We start from the raw sequence: 26,778 nt of genomic DNA, 5'->3' as shown, positions 1-26,778 counted from the left end.
GTAAGGGGAGTATACCCTCTAAATCTTCTCTAGCCCCCATCTTTGTGTATTTCTTACTTTGAGAGATATGCCAGATGCGTGATGTCCTCCAAATACAACATCAGAAGGTATAATTGGTGGCTGTTTGCATACTGCTGGAACCTAATATCCGTGGTACTCTAGAATAGCCCAAATATGCCATTTATAAACAGAATAAAATTGTCGCTAAAACAGGTTTCATGAGAGACCCTGCAACAGCCAAGAACTGGGGCAAGGTTTGAATTGCATTTCCACGTACAGTCCTTTGGCAAGGAATGAAGTGAACTGGATAATGTATGGAAAATGAACCCTTAAGCATCTCAGGGTTGAGTATATCCATGTCACACTCTTACCGGAAAACCGATTTCTTATCCATTGTAGAGCTACATAAGGCGCCATTTCTTGCCCAGAAAAGGATGGCCATAATAGGATGACAGCTGGTAAACCCTCTTGGTCAGTGATGGCTATTAAGTAATGAAGTAACTGCTCAAATTGCCAGTGGCTTATGTTTGTTGAGAGTCAATTTTATTGCCATTGCAGCTGCCATGTGTCAGTGAGCTACTTTACAAAATACTTCCATTTCTGTCACTAGTTAAAGTAAGGTCTATGCTGTGTTTTTTAATAAGCAGCTCATATCATCATCTTTAAAAAAATATATTTTTTATAAGCATTTTCAATCATAAACATATTACAGTCTGCACAATACGTATATTTGGTGGTGTAAGACCTATTTGGAATCAGTATTTATATAAAAGCATGTGTTGGATCGTAAGTGTGGTCCCGCTGATATCCCCCTTATGGTGTACATTTCCAGCAGTAGTGTCTACTACATTACATAACGGGCAGAAGAACTTTAACAGAAACTAAACAATACCCAATAACCTCCTCCCTACCTACCATCCTTATGATCCATATTATGTCTGTCCTCTTTGCGTCTACCATTAGTCCAATATAAGGTATCCGTTATTCAGGTGTCAGAGTGTCCCTGTCCAAGTTCCACCGGAGTCACCCCCCTGAGCCTCCTCCCTGTCTTGAGAGCATTGTGTGGGATGACTCTGATCTCCCTGTAACTCTGTAATCATGGATGCCCAGGCTAATCTATCTTCCTCTGCTTTTTCATATTTTTTGACAGAGCGCATACTGCTGTTGCCCGCTCATTTATATCTCGTACCCAGTCTGGATGTTTCGGGGTCTTGGTTGCATCCATGCAATTACCACCCGTCTCTTAGCCAACACTAGACCCAGGTTTACCAATCGCATGCTTAAGTTTTTTTTTTTTAGTAGTTGGCAGTAGGCCCAGTAACACCATCTTGATATCCTGCGTAATAGTCCAGCCTATGGCCCTTCCCAGTCTTCCCAGCACTTCCTCCCAGTAAAACTGCAATATGGGGCAAGTCCAGATCATATGGATAAATCCGCCCCCTGTGTGCAACATCTAGGGCAACAGTTCTCCCGAGCGGGGTATATTACATGTAGTGTACGTGGGGTTAGATATACCTGGTGTATAACATTGTATTGGAGTAATTTAAAACAAGCATTTGTGATAACTTTACGGACCCCCCCATGAATCTTTCGCCATTCTGCCTCCGTCTGGTGCTCTTCCAGTGCATCCTCCCATTTCTGCTGAAAGCGCAGCGACTCTCTCAGAAGATCATCTCTTAAGGCTCTATATAAAATCGATATCAATCTCCCTCCTGGACTATCTTTAGCATCGTTTTAAGCATACTAGGTCCGGAAAAGCCTGCCATAGCTTTTGCGCAACCCTCGATATTTTGTCATATTGTAAAACTGGCCCGGACCTAGGTCAAAGTTAGATTGTGCCTCCTCACGGGTCAAGAAGTAGCCATTCGCATACAGATCCCCCATCAGTAGACCGCCCCCTCCCTCCAGTGGCTAACCGACATAGAATCCGCTATTGTTGCTAATGGACGAATCGCCCACAAAGGCATGTCTGGTGCATACGGAGCATGTCGAACTATCCTACGTAACACCTGTTCCCATACAGTTGCCATATGAGGTATTCTGTAGGGGTACCTATCGGGGACCAAAGATCCCTTCTTTAATAATGCGGTTAGCGACTTTCCTCCATATGTTTCTGCCAACAAGTTTTTCTCCCAGTTATCTTCATCGTCGAACCAGCGAACCGCATATTGCAATTGGGACACCACATAAAATATATGTGCCGCTGTGGAACCTCTAGGCCACCTCCCTCCCATGTTCTTTGCAGTGTTGAGAGACAGACCCTTCTTCGCTTTTACCCCCACAAGAGTATGCCAATTAGGGTGTCCAGGGTGACAAAACACAATCTCAGTATCACGTAAAAAGAGTGTTGTAAAAGATAGAAATACCGTGGGAGAATAATCATTTTAACAATTGCTCTACGTCCCATAAGCGATAGGGGTAAATCTTTTCAGAAATGTACCGAGCCCTGTAGCCCCTGAAGGACCCGTCCCATATTAGCTGCATAAATGGTGCCCCCAAAGTAAGCCAGGCGGATTCCCAGAAATATTTCCCCTTCAGTGGCCCAAGGGAGGTCTATATTTGGTCGCACCTCTGCCTGGCAAGCGGCCATCCTACCCAACTGTATCACCCTCGATTTACCGGGGTTAATACGCAGCCCCAAGATGTCTCCAAATTGCTCTAGTTCGCGTAAGAGCAGCATGATTGATGTTCCCGGCTGACGCAGATATAATAGCGTATCGTCCGCGTATAGCGAAATGACATGGTTGGTGTTACCCAACTGTATTCCCCAATTGTCCATGATTGCCCGTATGCTAACTGCCAATGTTTCCAAGGCAATCGCAAAGAGCGGGATCCAGAGTGGGCATCTCTGCCTCGTTCCTCTGTGTAATGTTATCTGTCTGGACACTGTCCTACCCATCCGCATCTGGCCTTTGGGGCCGCATAAAGCTGTTGTGCCCATTGAAGGTACCGCTCCCCAACCACTCAGGACCCGCCACATGTAAGGCCCCTCCACAGAGTCGAATGCCTGCTCAATATCAAGGGATATTGCCACACTATCGAAATCTGCTAGGCTGGGGGCATGCCACACATGCCAGACGTAGTAGATTATAAGTAGTATTCCGTCCAGCCATAATACCACTTGGTATCTTGGCATCTATGTTCATAAAGGAGATAGGCCTATAAGAGCTCGGCAGAACAGAATCTATGTCCTTTTTGGGAATCATAGCCAACAGTGCCTTGCTCATTTTAGTGGGCAGCAGCCCATTTGTAACACCTCATTATAAACTGCAAGCAATCTATCTACTAGTAGCGGTGCAAAACTCTTATAAAATTCTGCCGGGAGTCCGTCTGATCCCAGACTTTTCGCCGGCTTAAGGTGCCCAATAACCCCAAGAATTTCTTCTTTAGTGATTGGAGCGTCCAGCCTCTCCCACTTGTCGTTGGTGACAGAGTACAATGGAACCTTGTCTAAATATTCTATCACATGGCTCAGCCCCAGGTCTACCCGGTTAGTATAGATGTTTTCTAACTACTTCACTAGGGTGTCTGCTACGAACCTCTGAGTGAAGTGTAGTGTTCCGTCTGTAGCACGTATCTGTAGAATAGGAGTAACTGGTGTCTCCTGTCGTACCATGCGAGCCAGTAAGGCTCCAGTTGTATCCCCTCCCTGTATAATCGCGGTCTATACGTCGTATAGACCTATTTCTCCAGTCTGCGAGGTCTGGCATGAGTGCTTCCTTAGCGTCAGTCCACTCTTTCAGTTTCTGGGGATCTGAACTTCGTTCCGTCTGCAATTTTCCAAGTCTAGATTCATGAAGAGCAACATCTCTTTTCAACTGGGTCCGCCCTCCATATGTAGTTTTCATACAAACACCTCCGATAATAACTTTCATCGCTTCCCATTCAGTAGCCCGGCTGGAGGCTGTTTCCCAATTTTCTCTGAAGTAATTACTCAATTCTGCTGTGACCGTGGCCAAAAAAGGGGGATCAGTTTACGCCTCACTTTTAAGTGCCATAAAGGTATCTGCGATCTGACCGTACTAGTCCCAATCTCCAGTAATATAGGGGAGTGGTCCGACATATTTTGTCTGATACTTTATACTTCCAACCAGGGGACCTAGCTCAGAGGATAAAAAACAGTAGTCTAATCTACTGGAAGTGCCTGCAGCAGGAATATAGTAGGAGAACTGTCTTGTGAGAGGGAAGCGGTCTCGCCATACATCTCTGAGTTGTAAGCCCTGCAGTATGCGATGGAGGGCTAATGTCATTCTCGGTTTTGTGTGTATTTTGGGGGGTTCCCTATCCAGCGCACCATCCAGCACACAGTTAAAGTCCCCAGTGAGCAATATTGGAGCCCCAAGATATGGAGAAGCCGTTTTTAAAAGGTCACTAAAAAATGAGGGACTGACCTAGTTCGGGCATACACATTCACAATGCAGATTGCAGAGCCATCAAGCCTCCCATGCAAAATAACACACCAGCCATCTGCATCAACCACGTGATGTAGATGTTGGAAAGGGGACTCTTGGTGCTACCCATATGAGGGCACCCCTTGCAAACCCGGAATAAGAGGTGGCATAAATCTGCCCTCACCACCTTTTCTTCAGACATTTTATGAAATCACCCCAGACATGGGTTTCCTGAAGACACTGCACCGACACCGTGTACCTCTTCAGGTAAGCAAATATTCGTCTACGTTTATCAATTGTAGCGATACCACGTACATTCCAGGTAAGGAATTTAGTCATGGTGGATGCCATACCATTCTCCTTTCAACACTTCTTCCAGAAGAAATCCACCATTTTGCAAGACAGTATGTGGTGTCCCCAGGTCATGTAACCTCTGGCAATTTACACAGTATTCCACATGAAGGAAAGCCCCATCCCAACAAAGAACTACCCCAAAACCCCCCACCCCTTGGGCATCATCACATTTCCCTCCCCGGCAAACCTATGCTCAGTGAGGGTATGTAGACAATGCCCCATTTCCCTTTAGCGAACTCTGCAAATTAAAAATAACACAACTATAGTGACTGCAGCACAGTCATGTGAGTTCCCGCCAACCCCATTCCACAGAAGTGAGTGGCTTGCCGCCGAGGTGTGAGGCGAACCTCCAGCGCCATTGGCAGGTACCGGTCACTTGGGGGGCATGCCCCTGTTATAGAAATCATTGCGTACTAAAAGAAAAGTCCATGCATCAATGAATTCTCCCTGCGGCACACCTCGAATCCCCATATTAGGTCGGTCTTACCAATCAGAAGTGTTCATCATAAAGCGTAACAAATGTCCCAGGTAGGGGGCCATTTTAGGCATCCGAGTCTTCATTAGCGTCAGTGTTTGGTGGACGTCCTGGCGATGAAGCCCTCGAGTCCGGTACAACCTCCAAGGCCTGCAGCGTGCCATCCTGGCAGACCGTTATTCTGCTAGGACTGCAATGTCCGGTGGTTCCCTGAGAGGATTTTGCAATTGCCAGCTCCTAGACCGATCACAAGGACCGGGCTTGCTAGGTGTAAGTGTGGAGGGAACCAAACATGGTCCCGGAGAGCTACTTGCATCCAGCCAGTCAGTCGCTTCTCCTACTGTAAAGAAAATCAGAGCCTTTCCAGTGTGCTCTACCATCAGCTTTGCCAGATAGAAAAGGCTATATTTGAGATTTAAGTCATGCAGGCGTCTCCTCACAGCCAAAAAAGAGTATCTCTGTTCATTAACCCGTTAGGTATAATCAGGATAAATCGCAATTTGATGTCTCTCAAAAAGAAGTTACCTCTTCGTGCGCGCTAGTTGTAGTATGTGATCCCTATCCCAGAAATTGAGGAAACTGGCTATCTGGCTCTGGGAAGTGCCCCTGGTTTGGGAGGAGGCACCAGCTCCCTATGCGCCCTCTCTATTGTAAAGATCTTTGAAAAACCCTCGGGGCCGTGATCTCCATCATCCACTTCTAAAGGAATAGTTCTGCCGAAGGTCCTTCCGCCTTTTCAGGAAAACCAATGAAGTGAAGATTATTCCACCGGGAACGTCCCTCTGCGTTCTCAGCCCGGTCATCCAGGTATACCAGTTTTTTCTGGAGGGTAATCACAGTGTCCCGGAGACTATGCAGCTCCGTTTGCATCGTGCCCACCGTACGTTCTGTGGTGGTAACCCTATCTGAGATTTTTCACAAGTCGGAGCGGAGCAAATTAATGCCTATGGTGACCGCTTCAATTCTGTTTTTCAATTCACCGCTGGTATTGTGGATAGCTGCAAGTATTTCTTGACGTTGCCTTTTTGCTATGACTAATCTTTTTAAGAAGCTTCAATTATCTTTGAGCACACACCTAGAGGACACTTATAGTTCGGTGCTGTACTGAACTTACTGACCTTGCATATTGCTGGTTTTAATTGCATTGTTTCTCTTGTAAGCCTTTGTAAACAAAATAATTGCTGTGTTGAAAAAAAAACACATTTCCTCAAGCGTGTCTTTCTTGTCAACACTCTGTAATGTGGTACAAAAGGGGGTGGTGATGGACGGAGCATCTGAATCAATCAAACACTCACACCCAGTCAAAAGATCTGGGTTTATCCATCACCGTTCTTTAGCCCACTCTGCCACCCCAGTTCAGACATGGCTATATGCAAATCAGTCTGACCCTGTGCCTCATGGGAACAGTCCAGCCCGAACTGCCAAGCCATGTCTTCCCTGGACCGGAAACAAGCTTCCGAGGACCAGTTTCTGGCATTCCAGCCGTCTTCAGCCCGGCTTGCTTGAATCCAGTGCCGCCATAAGTGTGGCAGGGTATGCTCAGACGTGAGTCCCTTGCTCACTTTGCCACTGGATTCAAGAAAGCCGGGCTGAAGACGGCTGGAATGCCAGAAACTGGTCCTCGGAAGCTTGTTTCCGGTCCAGGGAAGACATGGCTTGGCAGTTCGGCTGGACTGTTCCCATGAGGCACAGGGTCAGACTGATTTGCATATAGCCATGTCTGAACTGGGGTGGCAGAGTGGGCTAAAGAACGGTGATGGATTAAACCCAGATCTTTTGACTGGGTGTGAGTGTTTGATTGATTCAGATACTCAGTCCATCACCACCCCCTTTTGTAACACTGTGTAATGGACTGAATGTTGTTTCCCAGATGGTACCCATTCCTATGTGGTCACCAGTATATTCCTATATTGGACCTTGTTTTTTGAAGCGTGCGGTTAAAATTGTTTTAGGGCTTTCTCGTAAGTAAGGGTGCCCTCAATCAGTCAATCAGGGTTGGTAAAGCGCAGCTACTCACTCGCGAGGCTCTCAAGGCACACGGGACAGCTCCCTTGAGTGGTGGGGTCATCCGAAGAGCCAGGTCTTGAGGTCCTTCCTGAACTTGTGCAGTGTAGGGGCATTTCAGGAGGTGGAAGGGGAGGGTGTTCCAGGCCTTGGCTGCGAGGTAGGAAAAGGATTTTCCTCTTGTTGTGGCCGTGTAGATGTGTGGGCCGGTGGTCAGAAAGTTCGGCTGATCGGAGGTGTCTCTTGGGTGCGTGGAAGGAGAGGCGGTTGTTCAGGTATGTTGGTTCAGTGTTGTGAAGGGCCTTGAATGCGTGGGTGAGGGTTTTGAAGGTTATACTTCTTTAGACTGGCAGCCAGTGGAGATTGCGGAAGTGTTGGGTGATGTGGCTGTGACGGGGGATGCCGAGGATCAGTCTGGCTGTGGTGTTCTGGACGGTCTGGAGTCTGCGAAGGAGTTTATTGTTGATTCCGGCGTAGAGAGCGTTGCCGTAGTCCAGTCTGCTACTGATGAGAGAGTGCGTGACAGTTTTGGTGGATTCCATTGGGATCTATCTGAACGTCTTTCGAAGCATGCAGAGGGTGTTGAGGCAGGCAGATGATACGGCGTTGATCTGGCGGTTCATTGTGAGGGATTAGTCGAGTATGATTCTGAGGTTTTTTGCGTGGTAAGTCGCGGTAGGGGTTGTTCCAAGTTCAGTGGGCCACCAGGAGTTGCCCCATGCGGAGGAGCTAAGGATGAGAACTTCTGTTTTCTCTGAGTTGGGTTTCAGGCAGATGTTCTTCATCCAGGAGGCAACGGCTTTCCTCCCTTCTTGAAAAATGTGTTTTGTGATGTTTGGGTTCGTTGGTGAGGGTAAACTGGATGTCGTTAGCGTATGAGACGATGTTGAGCCTGTGGTTCCTGACGATGGTTGCGAGGGGGGGCCATGTAGATGTTGAAGAGGGTGGGGCTGCGGGAGGAACTCTGGGTCACCCCACAGTTAGTCTCTGTCTGTTCTGAGAGGTACCAAGGGAGTCTGACTCACTGAGTTCTGCTGGTGAGTAATGAGCATATCCAGTTGAGGGCCTTGCCGAATCTGCCAGTGTTGTGGAGTCTGGTGGGAGATGGTGTTGAATGCAGCAGAGGGGTCCAGGAGGAGGAGGGCTGCTTTTTCGCCCAGGTCTGGGAGGGAACAGAGGTTATCAGTGGCGGCGAGGAGGGTGGTCTCTGTGCTGTGGTTGCTGCAGAATCTGGATTGAGAGATGTCAAGGACGTTGTTAGCTTAGATGAAGTTTTTTATCTGGACGCTCATCTCACTGTATCACTTGGCCTCACCGTAACTGAAGCCGTTGTTTGTTTGTTCTCCCGCCGCCACCGCTGCCGGAGTCACTGGGGGAAAAGTGCTGGTCTCTCTGGTCTCGAGAAGAGGAGGGCAGAGACAACAATACCCAGAATCCCAGGCGGTGCGCACGCCACCAGTCCGCACCAGGGAGGCGCTTAAAGGAGGAACAGGGCCCCCGCAGCGCGGGACGTTAATCTCATTGTATCACTTGACCTCACCGTAACTGAAGCAGTTGTTTGTTCTCCCACCGCCTGAGTCACTGGGGGAGAAGTGCTGGTCTCTCTGGTCTCGAGAAGAGGAGGGCAGAGACCACAATACCCAGAATCGTAGGCGGCGTGCACGCCACCTACGCCAGCAGTCAGCGCCAGGGAGGCGCTTAAAGGAGGAAGAGGGCCCCTGCTGCGCGGGAGGCGCACAGGCGTGCCCGGGCAAAGCCCGGGCGAAAGGCGGCCCGTCTGCGCCCGTCCAAGACTGGAAGAGGCTGGGCTGGGCCATACCCCTTGGCTGCAAGTTGCTGGTTTGTCGTTTATCTTAACTGTTGCCATCCTGATATCCAGCCATCAAGGCACCGTGATCGTGGAAGGGGGTAGGCATGTCGCTACAATTAACATTCAGCCTCCACCTGGACACATACCACAAGCTTTGGTAACATTGGGCTGTGACAGGGCGATGTTTTTTCTGGACTAGTGCTGGACATATATCACGAGCCCCTATACACAAGGGGTTAGCCCCCTCGATTTTATTGCGTTTGTGTTTATTGTTTATATTTATTTTATTAATTATCCCACTTGTATTCTGCACTGTAATCACCTAAAGCCATCTAAAGTGATGGGGAGGCGCAAGATACAGGCGGGGCTAGTTGGGACTAAGGCTGCGCCCAGCACCACTACTACAGTTGTGACAATGGACTCTTTTTTTGCAGAGGGTAGTCGCTGTTATTGATATGGAGATCGAATTAGTGAACGGACGTCTCTCTAGGTCACCTTCTAATAGCTTGCAGCCACCGCTAGTCGGACTCAGCGTGCCTCTGGCTGATGTTTTAGTCGAGTCCTTGCCTTCACTTTCACCTACCCGTCCAGGTTCCTTTCAGGGGTCACCCATGGGTTCTTTTATCATCGAAGGGTTACCATCTGTGGACAAAGCCCCTTCCCCGGCCAAACACAGGTCTTTCTCCAAATATCATAATTGAAAGTAGACAAAGTATTGTTCGCCCGCAAGGGAAGGAGAGCACTATTATACAAAATCACTCGGTTACCAACCCGCTCTTTCACTGGGAGACTACCCAACCCCCTGTTCAAGGGGCTCTCAATACTGGGGGTACCCAACCCGGCAGCTATAAACATAGACCCTTCGATCATCAAGGCCTTTAGAGATATAATATCTACTCTTTTGGATGCCAAACGTGAGCCCGATTTTTGACAGGCTGACAGTGATCTAGATGGTTCTAGTAGGGGGGACACAGTCAGACGTACCTGTAACCCATGGGGACTCAAGCATAACCTTAAAACCAAGTATTGCAACCGACCCAGGCTTAGCCACAAACTCTAGTAACACTTACAGAGACCAGCAGTGCACACAGTCACGCGTCGCATGCAGTTTGAGGGGGGCAGACGGGCCAAGGGGAGGCCAGACTTCTAGTAGGTCTCCGGCTGCCCCATCCTGTAGGCGGGACATTCAACTCCCCTCAGGCTGGTTGGATGGCCCTGCGGTGCAACAAGGGGATCTATGTCAGCGTTTGCCCATTATCCATCTTCCCCAAGAATCTAAGGTTTATGTAATGGTTCTGGGGAACGTGCCACCTCTTCCCTTGGCATTAAAGAGGATTTTAGCCAGCTAAAAAACAAGGTTCTCCACTGGCTATCGATCAATACTCCTGTGGGCCTCGGTGTGGAACGTAACATTATCATGGTACGTCGAGTTCAATGGATAGGCAGCTCGTGAAACCGGGAGGAGGTGACTGTGTAATTGTAAATTTCAACAGAACCTCCCCAGCGGAAAGGATCCTGTCCAGGGACTTCTATGTTGGTCCTTTAAATCACGGGTCTACAATACATGCACTACCATTAGGCTTGTTTTATAGAGCATATTTCCAAGGGGACAAACCAGGGCACAGCTGTGGAAATGCCCCGAGATAGGCAGCATCCAAAAAACCTTTGTGGCTAACGACCAATGGTACCACAAGTACCCCACAGTATAAGTTCAAGAGGGCCTTATCATGCCCCTACTATGCCTCCTCCCCTAGCATTATTAAACAGATTCTCTATGCTAAACACAGTTGGAGGGATGTGATTGACTGTATATCTCTATTGAGCCCGCAGCAGAGTCGAAGCCTAAGCAGAGGGTTCCCCAATGGTAGCCGAGATAGAGACTCAGCAGATGGCTCAGCTCCCACTTACACAGAGAGAGGCGTTACCCCATTCATTGGACAGTAAATGTCTCATCATGGCACATAGCAGGCCTGGCAGACAAGTTCCAGGACCCCACATGGCAGCAGTTGTTAGGCAATTCTCTGTCATCTAACCTTCAGGAAACATGGCTGGTGGATTGTAACCTGTTTTTGGAGGGATGTAAAACTTTTTCTGTCCCTTCCTCTATCAGCTAGTGGCAGAGCAAAGGGCGGTCTGGTTACTTATATCTCTGACAGTGGACTGCCATGTACGGATCCACCCTTTTTAGGGCTCGACCTCTGCCAATGCGCTTGCGCATTGCAGATGTCGAGACATATTGGGGCTTAACGAGAGCTTAACCAAACAGGCGATTTGATGCTGTGCCCATGAAAAAAGCACGTGCACGCATCAAAGCCACCAGCCTCCCTCCCACAAGCTTCCCTCAGCGTGCTCTCTGGCATTTCTCCTCCCCTAATTATTCACTGCCCACGGCCGGCCGGCACAACAAAGGCTGCTCCTTCAAACATTAGATTTCGCTTCATGTTTATACACCCACAGGTTCGGATCGTGGCTATCGACCTCTATTTCTTTGATATTGAAACTCTGACCATTGTTTGCTTTTCATTTGAATTGCAGTTAACATATAACCGCTTCCAAGATTTGCTAAGCAAATCTAATTTTGTGACCGAAAACAAGGATCTTCTGAAGGCCGGATTAGTCAGGGGACTTAGCTTTTTTTGTGCGTTTGTGTTGCTGATCCTGTCGGACGTTACCTTCCCACGGTGCACATTCTCCCGCAAACTTTAAGAACTCGTCTAAAGTTCTGTTTTGACATTCACCGCTTATGAACCCCCCCACACCCGTTAATTCAAGACATTATATGTTGTCCATGTCCACTATTGCTCTTATTCATTGCTTCAAATGTTGAAGTTTTTATGAGAAGCTCTCGATGTCTCATGTGAAGCTGCACGTTCCCTATAACACTCACAGGTCTGTGAGGTAAACTGGTTGTGATTTAGCAGCCTGCTTATATTATGAATATTTATGATGCTTTTGTACAGCTTAAACCACAGATGTAGTAATATCAGTTGATTCTTTAACGAGAGCTGACTCCCTCCCACAAGCTTCCCTCAGCGTGCGCTCTTGCATTTCTCCTCCCCTAATTATTCACTGCCCACAGCCGGCCGGCACATCAAAGGCTGCTCCTTCAAACATTAGGTTTCGCTTCATGTTTATACACCCGCAGGATAGGATTGTGGCTATCAACCTCTATTTCTTTGATATTGAAACTCTGACCATTGTTTGCTTTTCATTTGAATTGCAGTTAACATATAACCGTTTCCAAGATTTGCTAAGCAATTCTAATTTTGTGACAGAAAACAAGGATCTTCTGAAGGCCGGATTATTCAGGGGGCTTAGCTTTTTTGTGCGTTTGTGTTGCTGATCCTGTCGGACGTTACCTTCTCACGCTGCACATTCTCCCGCCAGCTGTTAGAACTCATCTTAAGTTCTGTTTTGACATTCAACGCTTATGAACCCCCCCACCCCTGTTAATTCAAGACATTATATGTTGTCCATGTCCACTATTGCGCTTATTCATTGCTTCAAATGTTGAAGTTTTTATGAGAAGCTCTCGACGTCTAGTGTGAAGCTGCACGATCCCTATAACACTCACTGGTCTGTGAGGTAAACTGGTTATGATTTAGCAGCCTGCTTATATTATGAATATTTATGATGCTTTTGTACAGCTTAAATGTAGTAATGTAGTAATATCAGTTGATTCTTTAACGAGAGCTGATAATGTCATGACTGTTGTGGCATAAATCGTATGCCGTTACCATTGTGTTACGTAGTAGACATAAATGTGTATCTTAGTAACAATAAAGTATTTGCAAGTCTGACATTTACAGCATTGACTGTTATGAATGAAAACCATGGTAATACACACCTTCTATAAAATGTGTATTGTATCATTTCTACAATGCTCTTCTGCCTCTCTCACCTCCCTCTCACCTCAATCTCCCCTCTCCTCACTATCCTCACTGTCCCCACTCTCCCCTCTCACCACTCTCCTCTCATCACTATTCCCTCTCACCACTCTCCCCTCTCTCCCCTCTCCCCTCCCACTCCCCTCTCCTCACTCTCCAATCCCTCTCTCCCCTCCCTCTCTTCCCCTCTCTTCTCACTACCCTCTCTCCTCCATCTCCCCTCTCTCCTCCATCTCCTTTCTCTCCTCCATCTCCCCTCTCTCCTCCATCTCCTTTCTCTCCTCCATCTCCTTTCTCTCCTCCATCTCCCCTCTCTCCTCCATCTCCCCTCTCTCCTCCATCTCCCCTCTCTCCTCCATCTCCCCTCTCTCCTCCATCTCCCCTCTCTCCTCCATCTCCCCCCTCTCCTCCATCTCCCCTCTCTCCTCCATCTCCCCTCTCTCCTCCATCTCCCCTCTCTCCTCCATCTCCCCTCTCCCCTCTCTCCTCCATCTCCCCTCTCTCCTCCATCTCCCCCCTCTCCTCCATCTCCCCTCTCTCCTCCATCTCCCCTCTCTCCTCCATCTCCCCTCTCTCCTCCATCTCCCCTCTCCCCTCTCCCCTCTCCCCTCCATCTCCCCTCTCTCCCCTCTCCCAACCCTCTCCTCACTCAACCCTCTCCTCACTCAACCCTCTCCTCACTCAACCCTCTCCTCACTCAACCCTCTCCTCACTCAACCCTCTCCTCACTCAACCCTCTCCTCACTCAACCCTCTCCTCACTCAACCCTCTCCTCACTCAACCCTCTCCTCACTCAACCCTCTCCTCACTCAACCCTCTCCTCACTCAACCCTCTCCTCACTCAACCCTCTCCTCACTCAACCCTCTCCTCACTCAACCCTCTCCTCACTCAACCCTCTCCTCACTCAACCCTCTCCTCACTCAACCCTCTCCTCACTCAACCCTCTCCTCACTCAACCCTCTCCTCACTCAACCCTCTCCTCACTCAACCCTCTCCTCACTCAACCCTCTCCTCACTCAACCCTCTCCTCACTCAACCCTCTCCTCACTCAACCCTCTCGTCACTCAACCCTCTCCTCACTCAACCCTCTCCTCACTCTCCTCTCTCCTTACTCTCCTCTCTCCCCTCTCTTATTCTCTCACCTCTCTTCTCCTATCTACTCTCTACCCTCTTACCTCTCTCCTCTCGTCCCGCTCCCCTCAGCACCACCACAGCATCACTCAGGGGCACAACATCACTATGCGCCACTACAGCATCACTGAACGCCACAGCATTACTCATCGCCACCACAGCATCACTCACCACCATTCCAGCATCACTCAGCACCACTAACCATCACCACATCATCACTCAGCGCTACCCCAGCATCACTCAGCAACACCACATTATCACTCAGCACCACCACATTATCACTCCGCGCAACCCCAGCATCACTCCGCGCAACCCCAGCATCACTCCGCGCAACCCCAGCATCACTCCGCGCAACCCCAGCATCACTCCGCGCAACCCCAGCATCACTCCGCGCAACCCCAGCATCACTCCGCGCAACCCCAGTATCACTCCGCACCACCATAGCATCACTCAGCACCACCATAGCATCACTCAGCACAACCACAGCATCACTCAGCATCACTCAGCGCAACCACAGCATCACTCAGCGTAACCACAGCATCACTCAGCGTAACCACAGCATCACTCAGCGCCACCCCAGCATCACTCAGCACCACCCCAGCACCACCCCAGCATCACTCAGCACCACCCCAGCATCACTCAGCACCACCACAGCACCACCACAGCATCACCACAGCACCACCACAGCATCACTCCCACCACTCAGCACCACCACAGCATCACACAGCGCAACCACAGCATCACACAGCGCAACCACAGCATCACTCAGCGTAACCACAGCATCACTCAGCGCAACCACAGCATCACTCAGCGCAACCACAGCATCACTCAGCGCAACCACAGCATCACTCAGCGCAACCACAGCATCACTCGGCGCAACCACAGCATCACTCGGCGCAACCACAGCATCACTCGGCGCAACCACAGCATCACTCGGCGCAACCACAGCATCACTCGGCGCAACCACAGCATCACTCAGCGCAACCACAGCATCACTCAGCGCAACCACAACATCACTCAGCGCAACCACAGCATCACTGGTTCAAATATGTTCTTTCAATGTTTCAAGCTGTTATCAAGCTTTCACGCTTTATTACAAATCAATTTTTTTTTCATATTTCACTTCTGTTCTTTGATTTTCGTCACAATAAAAAACACTGAACATAATCTTCACAAAAGTTATTTACAAACGTTTAAGCTATTGCCATTACAAATTAAATACATTATTTAAGTTTTCATTATTTAAAAAAATTAAAAAGCCATTTTTATTTGTAATATCAATACATCTAAGTCATGTAAATACAAAACATGTTGCATTACAAATGTTATAGGTGTCACATTTGCGAAAGTTAAAACTATTGGCATTGTAACTGACAAAGCTATTAATTTAGCTATTTTAAAAAATAACACATAAATAAAAAAAATTCATTTATAAGACCAATAGCTCAAACTTTCCTAATGTGAGCCCTCTTGCATTTCCAATGCTTGTTTTAGCCAGGGCCTTCAAACTATTACCCTCAAGAAGGGGAACAATATATTGGGCCTGATTCGTTTTTATAAGTCACTGAATAGCAAACAGGGGAAATGCAATATCATCCAGTTGGGCCACTATCTAAGGAAGTACTGTGGCCATATTTCACACTCCATTATGGTGTTAGGAGATTTTAATTTTCACCCATGTGGCGACCCAAAGCTTACAATGTCTGACCTGGGATGCCATAGAATGGGGGGGGTTCCATTTTGAGCATTCCATCCACGGGGGATGTCCCTTTCAGCTCCTAACAGTAAAGCTCTGATTTCCAACTTTAAGGGGAGGCAGTGGGTCTTTCAATGACTATATTTTAATTTCTTCTACTATTCAGTTAGCATTTCAAGGGTTCACCATCAGGGACAGCGTTTACAGCGACCACAATCCCCTATGTGTTTATCTGAGTGGTCTACTTCTATCCAGGAACTTAAGTGCACTCTTAGGTGCACCAGCACGTACGGTATTCATTTCAAACCCAAGTTGGTTTGATTCCTTCTGCTCCCAGGCGGCACGAAAGCTGAAGGTGGCCCTTAAAGTTACTCTGAAAATTCAACAATTCTTACGCTCATGTCGCATAGAATACAAACCGGTTTTGGCTACCCGTAAGGGAGCTCTCAGGGAGGAGGCATGGAAGGAGCTGCTAGAGACTAGTATCCTAAGGAACAGTTCAAGGTTTTGGGGCATTGTCAGCAGGCCACTGTTTGCTATAGATACAGGTAGTGACATAGCCTCACATATTACGGAGGAAGAATGGGTGACCCACTTCCAGTCTATGTTTAAGGGCTCTACGGCTCACTCTGGACAGCCTCCTTGGGAAGCCAAAACTGGTAGTTTGGTTTTCGAGCAGACCGAGGAGGAGGTGGGGATCGCAGGCCTAACCTGCAACAAGGCTCTGGGCCCAGACGGAATTCCGCCGGACCTTTTATAGATCGGATCCACCCTTTTGGGCACCGATCCTTGTGGCCGTGCTTAATGCGGCAGCCAGGGATGGCTGCCCTGAATCTTGGGCCATCTCTACCATCGTTCCAGTGTTAAAAAAGGGGGATCGCAACAGTACTTTTTGCTATCGGCCGATCTCCCTCATCGACTCAATCGTAAAGGTGGTGGGAGGTGTGCTATTGTAAATATTATCCTCATGGGCTGAGTAGCATAACATCATCTCCGACATCCAATATGGGTTTCGCCCGGGACGGTCAACGGTGGCCCAATGTTTAAACCTCTACCAGATCCTTGGTAAGTACATGATGGCCCGCCCAAGTACGATCTACATAGCCTTTATGGACCTTTCTTCCGCATTTGACAGTGTCAACCGGGTCAAACTGTGGCAGTCCATGAGGGCCATGAGGGTGGAGGCCAATATTGTGGACTTCCTAATGGATCAGCATAGGGACACCAAGGCGAATGTTAGATTTGCCCAGGATCTTCAGGTTTCTAGGGACTTCTAAATCCGAAATGGGGTACGCCAGGGCTGCATTTTGGCCCCCTTCCTGTTCAATCTTTACATAAATGACCTCGAAGGAGCCTTGGTAGCAACGGGCCGATTTTCCGCTTATAGGGCGATGGGGTCTCCCTGTCCTACTGTATGCAGATGAGGCGGTCCGTATAGCTAGAACAGTCAGGGTACTCCAATCTCTATTAGATTCTTTTCTGATTTTCACAGGGTCTCGAGATGTGGCAATTAACAACGCTAAATCCTATATCTTGCAGGTAGGGGCTCGGCCCATGAAAAAGTACTCCTTTGTGATAGTCCCTGAAAAGGTCCCCTTGACGACAGTGTTTTCATACCTGGGGTCCTGTTGGATGACCGCTTGAAGTGAGGGCCCCTCACACAGACGAAAAAGGGGGAGTTCACTTGAATAACTGCCGCCATTTTTAACTTTGCTGCTAAGATTTGCAAGCGCCCAATCGCAGCCATGTTGAAATATTACCAGGCCAAAGGTGTAGCAACTGCCTATTAAGGCAGTATAATCTGGGGATATACCACCCCAGATGCATTGCAGGTGGTTGAGAATAACTTCTTAAAACGCCTGCTGGGTGTACCAAACAATTTATCAAATTTGGTAGTCCACAAGGAATTGGGGGTTCCATTTTTATGTGACATTCTGGCACTGCGTCCTCTAGTGTTCTGGCTTAAGTGCTGGTTAAACAAGGAATTAGAGTTCACCCAGGAGATTATAACGGACTGTATGAGCCTTGATTATATGTCTCGAATCTCACTGTTGAAATACATTGGAGGTTGTCTTGCAGAGCTGGGTCGCCCTGATCTTTTTTTTAAAGCCCTCCATTATAGTTAAAAAAAGATGTGGAACTCGTTATGCAAGCTTTCATTTGCATTAGGAAGCTAGAAAGAGATGAGTTGGAACTACGAAAACCCAGTGTTCGCAGATTTTTGGCCCTAAAAACCAACCTATTAACTGAGCCATACCTTCTGGTAACATCGTCCACCTATGAGCGGTTTTATTGTCCAGGTTCCGCTTTGATCTTTTTCACTTGTTACTTGCCGTTCCAAAAGGGTGCAGTAGAGGACAGGTGTTAGCACCCTGTGGCTGCGACAGTGTGTCTCCACAGGACTTGCTACACTTCATGTTCCTCTGCAAATTTTATGAAATACCACAGAGACATTTTTTGCTTGCCCTCTTAAAGAGGTTGAATTTTAACCAGGTCCGCCCAGCTTTTTTGTATTTGCAGATGCTGAAACCAGACTGTATTTTTTTGTCAAAGGTCTTTTTATTAGAGATTTTAAGTGTACACAACCCAAAAGGCCCTATGTATCGTCACAGGGTCCCACGCAGGGGACACAAAAAGAAAAAACCCCAACAGGGATTCGAGAGACATGCTAAGTACAGTAATCTAAGTAAATCAGCTCCTCTCACATGAAGTAGGTCAGATAAAGGATACAGCTGCAAAACGACCTGGAGCATGGCTTACCAGTCCAACATAGTAAACAGTCAAAGCAGGTTCAGCAGTTAGGCAGGACATTATGAGACTCAGCAAACTTCCGTGACATCTCCTTCATCACATGGTGCTACTGGGGTACTGCAAAGAGGATAGACATAGTATAGCGAAACTAGTCCCAACGAGGAACATGTGTCTATGTGGTAGTAATAGAAACAACAAACAACCCTCCCCATACCCACCCCCACCCCCCGTGGTGGCAGCAAACTACACATGATAGGGATAATAGGTGACACTGGCACCACGATCAGAACTGAAAGAGATGGAGTGCTCTGACGGTAGAGGGGCACACTGCAGATGGTAGGCGACGGGAAAGAAAGGTAACCAGGGGACCCCATTTGAATTCAAAATTCTTGTAATCATCTCTAAAGATGTCGGCCATACCCTCAAGGCTAAGTAGCCTCCAAAGGCGAGAATGCCAAAGAGAAATAACCGGAGCCTCTCTCTTCTTCCACGCGGCCGCCAAAGTGACTTTAGCTGCCCCAATACAAAGCCACCTGATTATCTTATCAGCTCTGGTCTGGTATTCAAGGGTGGGATCACGAAGCCCCAAGAGGACCTCCGCCATGGAGGTGAGGATGGGGTATCCCAGCATCTCTTTTATGTGGGCCAGAGTTTCCTCCCAGAAAGGACGAATAGTCGGGCAATCCCACCATATGTGGCGAAAGTCACCCAAAAGGCCTGCACCGCCTCCAGCACCAATCCGATGAAGCGGGGAAGATCTGTCGTATTTTGGAAGGATGAAGATACCAGTCCATTATGGTCTTAAGATGGGCTTCCCTGAGGTCTGTGGAGTGATTAAAATGAGCAATGTCGGACCAGAGATGGGCCCATTCCTCATCAGAGATCGGGCGTTGGATCATATCTTCCCACATGGACATGTATCTTGGGCGTGGGGAGAGGGCAGTTTTTAGCAAGAAGCTGTAGATAAACGATATCACACCTTTCATAGTGGAGGTTATGGCAAGAAAAGCTTCAAATTTTGTAGGGGGCCGGGTAGCCGCCTCCCGGATCTGTGTGGAAAGGGCCCAGTGCATCAGTTGAGTGTAGCGGTAATGTTCTGTATCGTCCAATTGAAATTATCTTGTACAATGGTCGAAGGTGAGGGGGTCAAAGTTGTGGAACAGATGTGTAAGAGCCAGGCAACCTCCTTTCTTCCAAGCCTCAAATGGTCACTCATGGAGGGCCGGGGAAAAGCAGGGTTATGATGAATTGGGGTAAAAGGGGATGGGAATGAAGTCCACCTCTCGTCGCTAGAGACCGTATCCCAGACCTTGGTGTGGTGCGTGTAGGAATACTGATGTATGTGTTCGGGGGTCTGTCCTTACGGGGGAACCATACTAAATCCCATATGGTCCGACCCGTCACGCTACGGTCCATATGCAGCCAGTGTTTCTAAGATTCCTGCTGAAACCACTCAACCAACACTCTCAACTGGGCCGCCTGATAGTATAGGTGGATGTCTGGAAGGCCAACTCCTCCGTCGCAGCGGGAGCGACATAGCAGGGAGTAAGAAAAGCGCACCCGTCCACCCTGTCGGATAAAGCGCAGGTCATAGCTTTTACTTTTCGGAAAAAATCACGCTCAATCTCTATCGACTGTATTTTTTTATTGTGGGCTATTTAAAATCAGTGGTGAGAACAAGGGCTTGTCTGGAATCTTCTCCATTTTAGTGTTAGAAGGTACGCTTTGCTTCAAATCATGGTTTGTGTCCTTTCCTCTTGAATTATACAGATTTACTTGTTCCTTATTTATTGATCTGAATTGCAATTTTAAAAAAGTTACCTTAACTCATTGGTGAGAACAAGGACTTGTCCGGTATGCTAGCCATTTTAGAGGGAGAAGGCATCCTTTGTTACATTCTTCGGTCCATGTGTCTTTCTCTTTTTAACTATATGCACTCATTTGTTTTTATTTATTGTTCTGAACTGTAAATCCTAAAGCAGACCCCCCAGGATATAGCGGCATGGATTAGCAAATTTAGCGGCACAAAAATTGAAATTTAGCGGCACAAATATGGAAATTTAGCGGCAATTTTGCGGCATTTTATGTGGCCATTTTTCTTAGGTGTGGGGAGGTGGGGGGGGAGAGGTTTTGGTCCACTAGCGACAGTAATGATGACTCCTTTGTCTACAGCTGAGTGCCAGGTTCTCAGGTTACAGGAGAGATGCTGGATGGCAAGCGGGTACTTAGAAAGCTTTTGTCACTTCATGCAAATCGACAATTGACACATGACCCATGCTGGGATACACGTTGCAGCTCGGTGCATGTCACACTCCCAATAACAAATTGACTTTTTCAGGCTTTGTAAATGCTTGTTCTTTACAGATCCAAGTGGCATCTGCCATGTCAGTATGGTAAATAAAAAAAAGTTCGAAAATAGGGTCATTCTGCTGGGTCATGCATGCGTTGTCAAACATGCGCGTGTCTGCGGAATGCTTCAACTGGGTATGTCACATCATTGCGCCTTTTTTCCGTCTATCTATCTGTCTGTTTACTTATCTTTCTTTCTTTAACCAATGTTGCACAGCATTGAGTTGGGAAAGGCATTCTTTTTCCCATTCTCCTTACTTCCCCAACACTGTAAAGCGTCGCTAAAAGCCAGTGACCAAGCAATCAGGTACCAAGAAACAAGACCTATTGACTTTGCCAATGCCTGTTTTGACTAAAGCACAGCCGTGACTGTAAAGTGATAAATGCTCCCATAGTTTGGCCCTGTTTTCCAAGTTTTGTATGGTATTGCACCACCCTGTCCTCGATCTTGATCAGCATACCTAAATAATATCTTAGTCTGATGCATCATTTAGCGTAGCACCTTGAAGCCCTAATATTCATGCGGGAAGCAATACTAATGTGGCAGATTCTCAATTCACTTTGCAAACATTGATTATATTTTGCCCTGAAAAGAGAGGGTGGTGCTCTGCGAGTGTCATTTGAAAGCAGTTCAGACAGCAGAGCAGAGTTACAGGCCACAAAATGTCTTCCTTTTATTTCAACACACCTCTGCTTCTCTTTTTTTCGTCAGTGCCGCCCGTGTTTTGTATTCAGATGTATAGATAAGATTCACATTTAACAACGCGAATAGGTGCCCTAAATCGACGTGTTAAAGCCCGCCATTTTGACCGTTAGCCACAAATATTGGAAGCTCGCATTCACTTCGCCACGTGTTTTTGTATATAGACCTTATTTCTATGCTTTCTCGGGGAGAAAGTAAGTGCAGACATCCAAAGCAGAGTCCACCGCCCCTCCTGAGAATGACAGTCTCACTACGGTCTCACTACTGTAATTTATGAACAGAGCGTGGGCACCTTTTCACGCCTGCCTCTTTAGTCTGCCTGATACAACTGCACGGAGTCACAAGCGCCCTCCCCTACAAGCTGCACTCCCTTCCCCACACTCTCCTGTCTCCTATGAAGTGTCACCACGTGCTCCCACCTGAGGCAGGCAGCGTTTTGATCAATGCTCGGGTTAAATAAATGATGTCTGAGCCCCCGAGCCCCAGAGTGACAAGAGTTTTCTTTCCCCCATCTGTCTGACATGCAGGGCCATTCATTGACTAGAGAACTGACAGAAGAAATTAACCGGGGCCGAAATGATGAATAAGTGATATGTGCGCGTGTGGGGGCAGGTGCTGTGCACGGCCGGCGCTTGGCGCTAGCCTTTGCTGTGCCCTCTTCTGGTCGAACATTTACTGTTTCTATACGCATTAGACCCCCCCAGGATATAACGGCTTTTGTAAAAATGCCGCGATTTCAACAAAAGTGCCGATTTCGCTGGTATTTTTGTAAAAATCGCGGCATTTTTACAAAAGTGCCGATTTCGCGGCAAATCGCGAAATCGCGAAATCCTGGAGGGTCTGCTAAAGTATCACTTTTTATGAAGTGCGGACATGTAACTTTTATGGTTTTCATATTGTAAAACCGAATAAAGTTGTTTATTTGATTTGAACTGGGTGTTGATGGCCATTTCGATGACTTTAGCTGCGAAAGGATTCGGGGAGATGGGCCTGACATTTTTGAGGTCCGTCTGGTCTGCGGAAGGTTTCTTCAGGAGGGGGGTGACTTTGGCGTGTTTCCAGTGGTCGGGGAAGGTGGTGAGTTTGAAGGAGCAAATGATCATCCAACGTAGTTCGGGTGCAATGGCTGAGGCAGCTCTGTGGCAGATGTGGTGTCGGCAGGGGTCTGAGGGTGCTTTGGAGTGGATGCTTTTCATGGTCTTCAAGGTGTCTTCTGTTGTGAGAGGGTTCCAGTTGAGCAGGGTATGTCGAGTGGCGTTGTATGGAGGGAGAGCAGGAGCGGTCTTGGTTTTCAATGTTTTCGTAGATCCTCTTAATCTGGAGGTAGAAGAAGGTGTTGAGTTTGTTGCACAGGTCTTGGGAGGGTGGGACTTCTGTTGTTTCGCTGCTTGGTTTGGCGTATTCCTTGATGATGGAGAAAAGTTCTTTGGTATTATGATCGTTGGTGAGGATTCGGTCTTGGAGGGATTTTTTTTCTTATGGATTTGATGAAATGATGGTGTGCAGTGGTGGCTGCTCTGTAGGCGGCGCATGATTCCATGGTTTTGTTGATTCCTGGAGTGCAGGGGTGAACCAGTTTGCTATCTTGTGTCTTCCTGTGGCTTTCTGGAGGGGGCGAGTGTGTCGGCGCAGTTCGTAATCCAGCAGTGGCGGTTGCCTGCTGCTGTGTTGGCGCCCGGCCTAGTCAGTGGTGGGATGCTGCCGAGGGCGGAGATGAGCTGGTCTTCAGTGACTTAGTTCCAGCTTCTGCGGGGTAAGTAGTGCCCTGGGTAATGGTTTGCTAAATTTGTTGTGTACTTAGGTTCATCTGTGGGTGGCCTCCCTTGCCATTGACTGTGAGGGACTTTTTTTAGCTGTCATCTAGGGGTGCATTTTTCATCACTTCTAGAAGCAAAATCCCACTAAAATAAAATGCCTTTTTGATTTTTCATCAACTTGTGAATTTACTTTTTACTCCACTGTTTATAGATTATTAATGTTCAAGATATGGAATAGGTCCTGAATACAAAGTGACTTGGTCTTCCTTTTGTTTTGTTTTTATGTGATTGAGACTTATAGCTGCAGATTCCTTACCGTAGAATTTCCCCACGCGCCAGAGTGTATCTGGAAGATTTTTTGAGTGCTGTACCCCAGCACGTTGCTAGGTGGGGCGATCGGCTCCTTGTGCATCGTTGGCAGCAAATGTGATGCCCCAGAACCTATATAGGTGCCCACACTCAGGTAAGCTGACGTTTGTTCTTTTCTTTCTGTGCCAGCCAGCGCTGATCTGGAGAACAGCTACCCCTCAGTCAATTTTTAACTGGCCTTTTTAGATGTTTTGTTGAGTGTTTTTTGGGGTATTCACCTCCTGGTGTGACAGAATGTCATCTCGGAAGACAGGCTTAAAGCCATACGGCGCTAGTCACCAGCTGATGTCGGTGATGGACCCGCACCTTTTTTACCTGTGGTGTTTAGAGCGCGACGCTGACCCAAAGTTGTGGTCTGACTGCCACACCATGCACCCAAAGGCTTTGAGTGAGCGGTCCTGGCCCCTTATGGCGGCCCGAAGTGTGACTGTGCAAAAATCATGGTCTCAGTTGTGTGGAAGGTCCGGAGAGCGTTAGTGGAGTCCTCATAGTCCCACTCCCAAGTCCTTGGGAGATTCAGGTAAGAGTCACAAAAAGACGAGTAAGAAGTGGAAGTGGTCTTTGACTTCCCTCGGCCGACGAGACAAAGGGGCATCTGCATTCAAGGCCTGGCTCCTCAGTAGCTCAACCTAAAGAGTTTTATGAGGCTTTGCTCCTAATATTTGGGTGGCCCGACTCCTTTGGCATGCCTTCAGGCCCCGCAAGTCTAAAGGGGGGTCCCTTCTGGTTCCACACTGGCAGTTCCAGATCCAGTGGGCCACCTTGGATCCAATTCTGGATCCTGACTGGCATCCTTTGCACCATGTCTACCTTTCCCGACACCTGTACCGATGCGGACGCCCTTGGTGCTGCCAGCGAGCACCGATGACTCAGTCCCCATCCTGATTCCCGACTTCAACATTGAGTCGGAGGGACATTGCTTGATGCCGATGCCTGCAGGTCCTTTTCTCACTGGATCAGAGCCTGAACCCTATTCCTATGGGTTATGGCTCTAGGAAGGATGGGAGGGGTTGCTGGACCACCCTGAGGATTATCAGCCCTAAGAGGCAAAACCTAATATGTACTGGTGTGAAAAACTGGGTGATGCCAGTGGACTGGATACTTCTTTGGCTACGGAGGAGGGAGCTTCCTACATAATGGTGGTGTGGAGGGTGGCTGATGTCCTTGACCTTCAGCTGCCCTAGGTGACAGTCAGGATAAACATCTTTACAGAGGTGCTACAACCAGGAGTCCCCTCATCTAAATTTCTACTCCCGTTCAATGATGTCCTCACTGATGTCCTGTTCGGGACTTGTTGCTAACCCAACACAGAGGCTCCTGTGAATAGGACTATCGCTTGCCGCCATCGCACCCATGCCAGCTAACCCAAACTAACTCACCCAACATCCTACCCCAGAGAGCTTGGTGGTCCAAGCCTCAACTTCCCAGGGCTCCTTCCCTTCTGCTCCCCTAGACCGGAAATCCAAAAGGCTGAACACTTAGGGGGAGAAAATGTTTTCTTCTGCCAGCTTTGCCTTGTGGTCTGTGAACGCTGCATGCCTTTTGGGCCGCTACTCCCACACTCTGTGGGACATGGTTGCGCAAGTGCTGCCACAGGTCCCAGAGGAGGCACAGGCCATCCTCTTCTAGGCTGTTGCAGATGGGAGAGATGCATCAAAGTTCAATATTCGCTGTGGATTGGGCACGACCGACTCACTGGGCAGAGCAATTTCATTGACAGTGGCACCAGGGCTCTATGCCTGGTTGAGGATGACTGGCTTTTCAGGGATTTCCAAGCTTCCCTTTATGAACATAACCTTTGATGGTACCTGTCTCTTTGGAGACGAGGCAGATTTGCCGCTAGAGCTCTTTAAGGGCTCGTGGGCTACGGCCAAATCCTTGGGCCTCTCAGCAGCCGTACGTCATCCCCAATGTGCATTTCGCTCTTTTGTGGCTACGAAAGGGGCTTCCAACTGTTCCAATTTCCTCCCAGCAATGCATGCTTTCCAACCTCTGCTTGACCGAGGGTGAGGTACCCACAAACCTTGTGGGCCCGGTAGCCAGCGATCTGGTCCATTTTCCACCCTCTCCTCCCCCGCCGGCTGCAGCCTCCAAGCCCTCCTAATCTGCCCCCCTACGATAATGGGCATCCAGTTGGTGCAGGATTTGCCATCACCTGCCCCACTGGCACTCCATAACATTGAACAGGGGAGTCTTGCAAATTGTCCGAAGGGTCTACACCCGCCCTTTCGAGATCTTCCACCCTCCATGCCACCATCCCATGTTTTGCTGACAAAGCATCATCTTTCCCTTTCTCTGTGACGGAGTGGCATCTCTCTTGGCCAAGGAAACCATGGAGAGTGTTCCGGTGGCAGAAGTAGGCTGTGGTTGTTATTCCCGCTACTTTCTGGTCACCAGAAAGGTCAAACACTTTCGTCCTAGTCTAGAAACTCGAGCCCTCTACTTAATTCTCAGGAAGGAGAAATACTTAAAGCTCACGTTTGCTCAGGTCTTGTTTGTCCTGGATCCAGGAGAGTGGATGGTAGAGTTGGACTTACAGGATCCCTGTTTTCACATACCCATCCTGCCTGCCTTTCAGCACAATCTGCGGTTTACGGTAGTCCACAAGCATTTCCAGTTCACCGTGCTCCCTTTTGGCCTTACCAGTGCCTCTCGGGTGTTCACCAAGGTGATGGAGATGGTTGCAGCACATCTGTGGAGATCAGGGGTGCCAGCCTTCCCCTGTCTCGACGACTGGATGTTGAAAGCGGGCTCACCCTAGGCTGTTTTCTCCCACCATCAGACTACAGCAAACTTCCTGCACTCACCGGGATCACTATCAATGTTCCGAAGTCACACCTGACTTCCTCTGACGCCCACTTTCGTCTGAGCTGTTCGGGGCACAGTGTAGTTTCCGGCCTATGCTCCTGAATGGCGAGTCCAGGGCATTCAGGCCATGATACCTATGTTTCAGCCTCTACCCTGGGTTTCAGTGAGACTGACCCTGAGGCTGCTGAGCCTCATGACCTCCTGCAGCCTGCTAGTGACACATGCCCCCTGGCATATGCGGGCTTTGTAGACGGACCTGAAGTTCCAGTGGGCGCAGCATCAGGGGAATCTC

At 48.4% G+C, this 26,778-nt stretch overlaps 1 protein-coding gene across 6 annotated transcripts in view; it reads left to right on the top strand.

Annotated features, from left to right (window-relative positions):
- Positions 1 to 26,778, top strand: part of MIA2 (MIA SH3 domain ER export factor 2) — a 702,601-nt gene that overhangs the window by 237,815 nt on the left and 438,008 nt on the right. The gene's annotated exons all lie outside the window — the stretch shown is intronic.

The sequence above is a fragment of the Lissotriton vulgaris genome, chromosome 9 (assembly GCF_964263255.1).
Source record: "Lissotriton vulgaris chromosome 9, aLisVul1.2, whole genome shotgun sequence".
Taxonomy (NCBI): Eukaryota; Metazoa; Chordata; class Amphibia; order Caudata; family Salamandridae; genus Lissotriton; species Lissotriton vulgaris.
The sequence above is the reverse complement of the archived record's forward strand: the minus strand, read 5'-3'. Positions and strand labels throughout refer to the sequence as shown.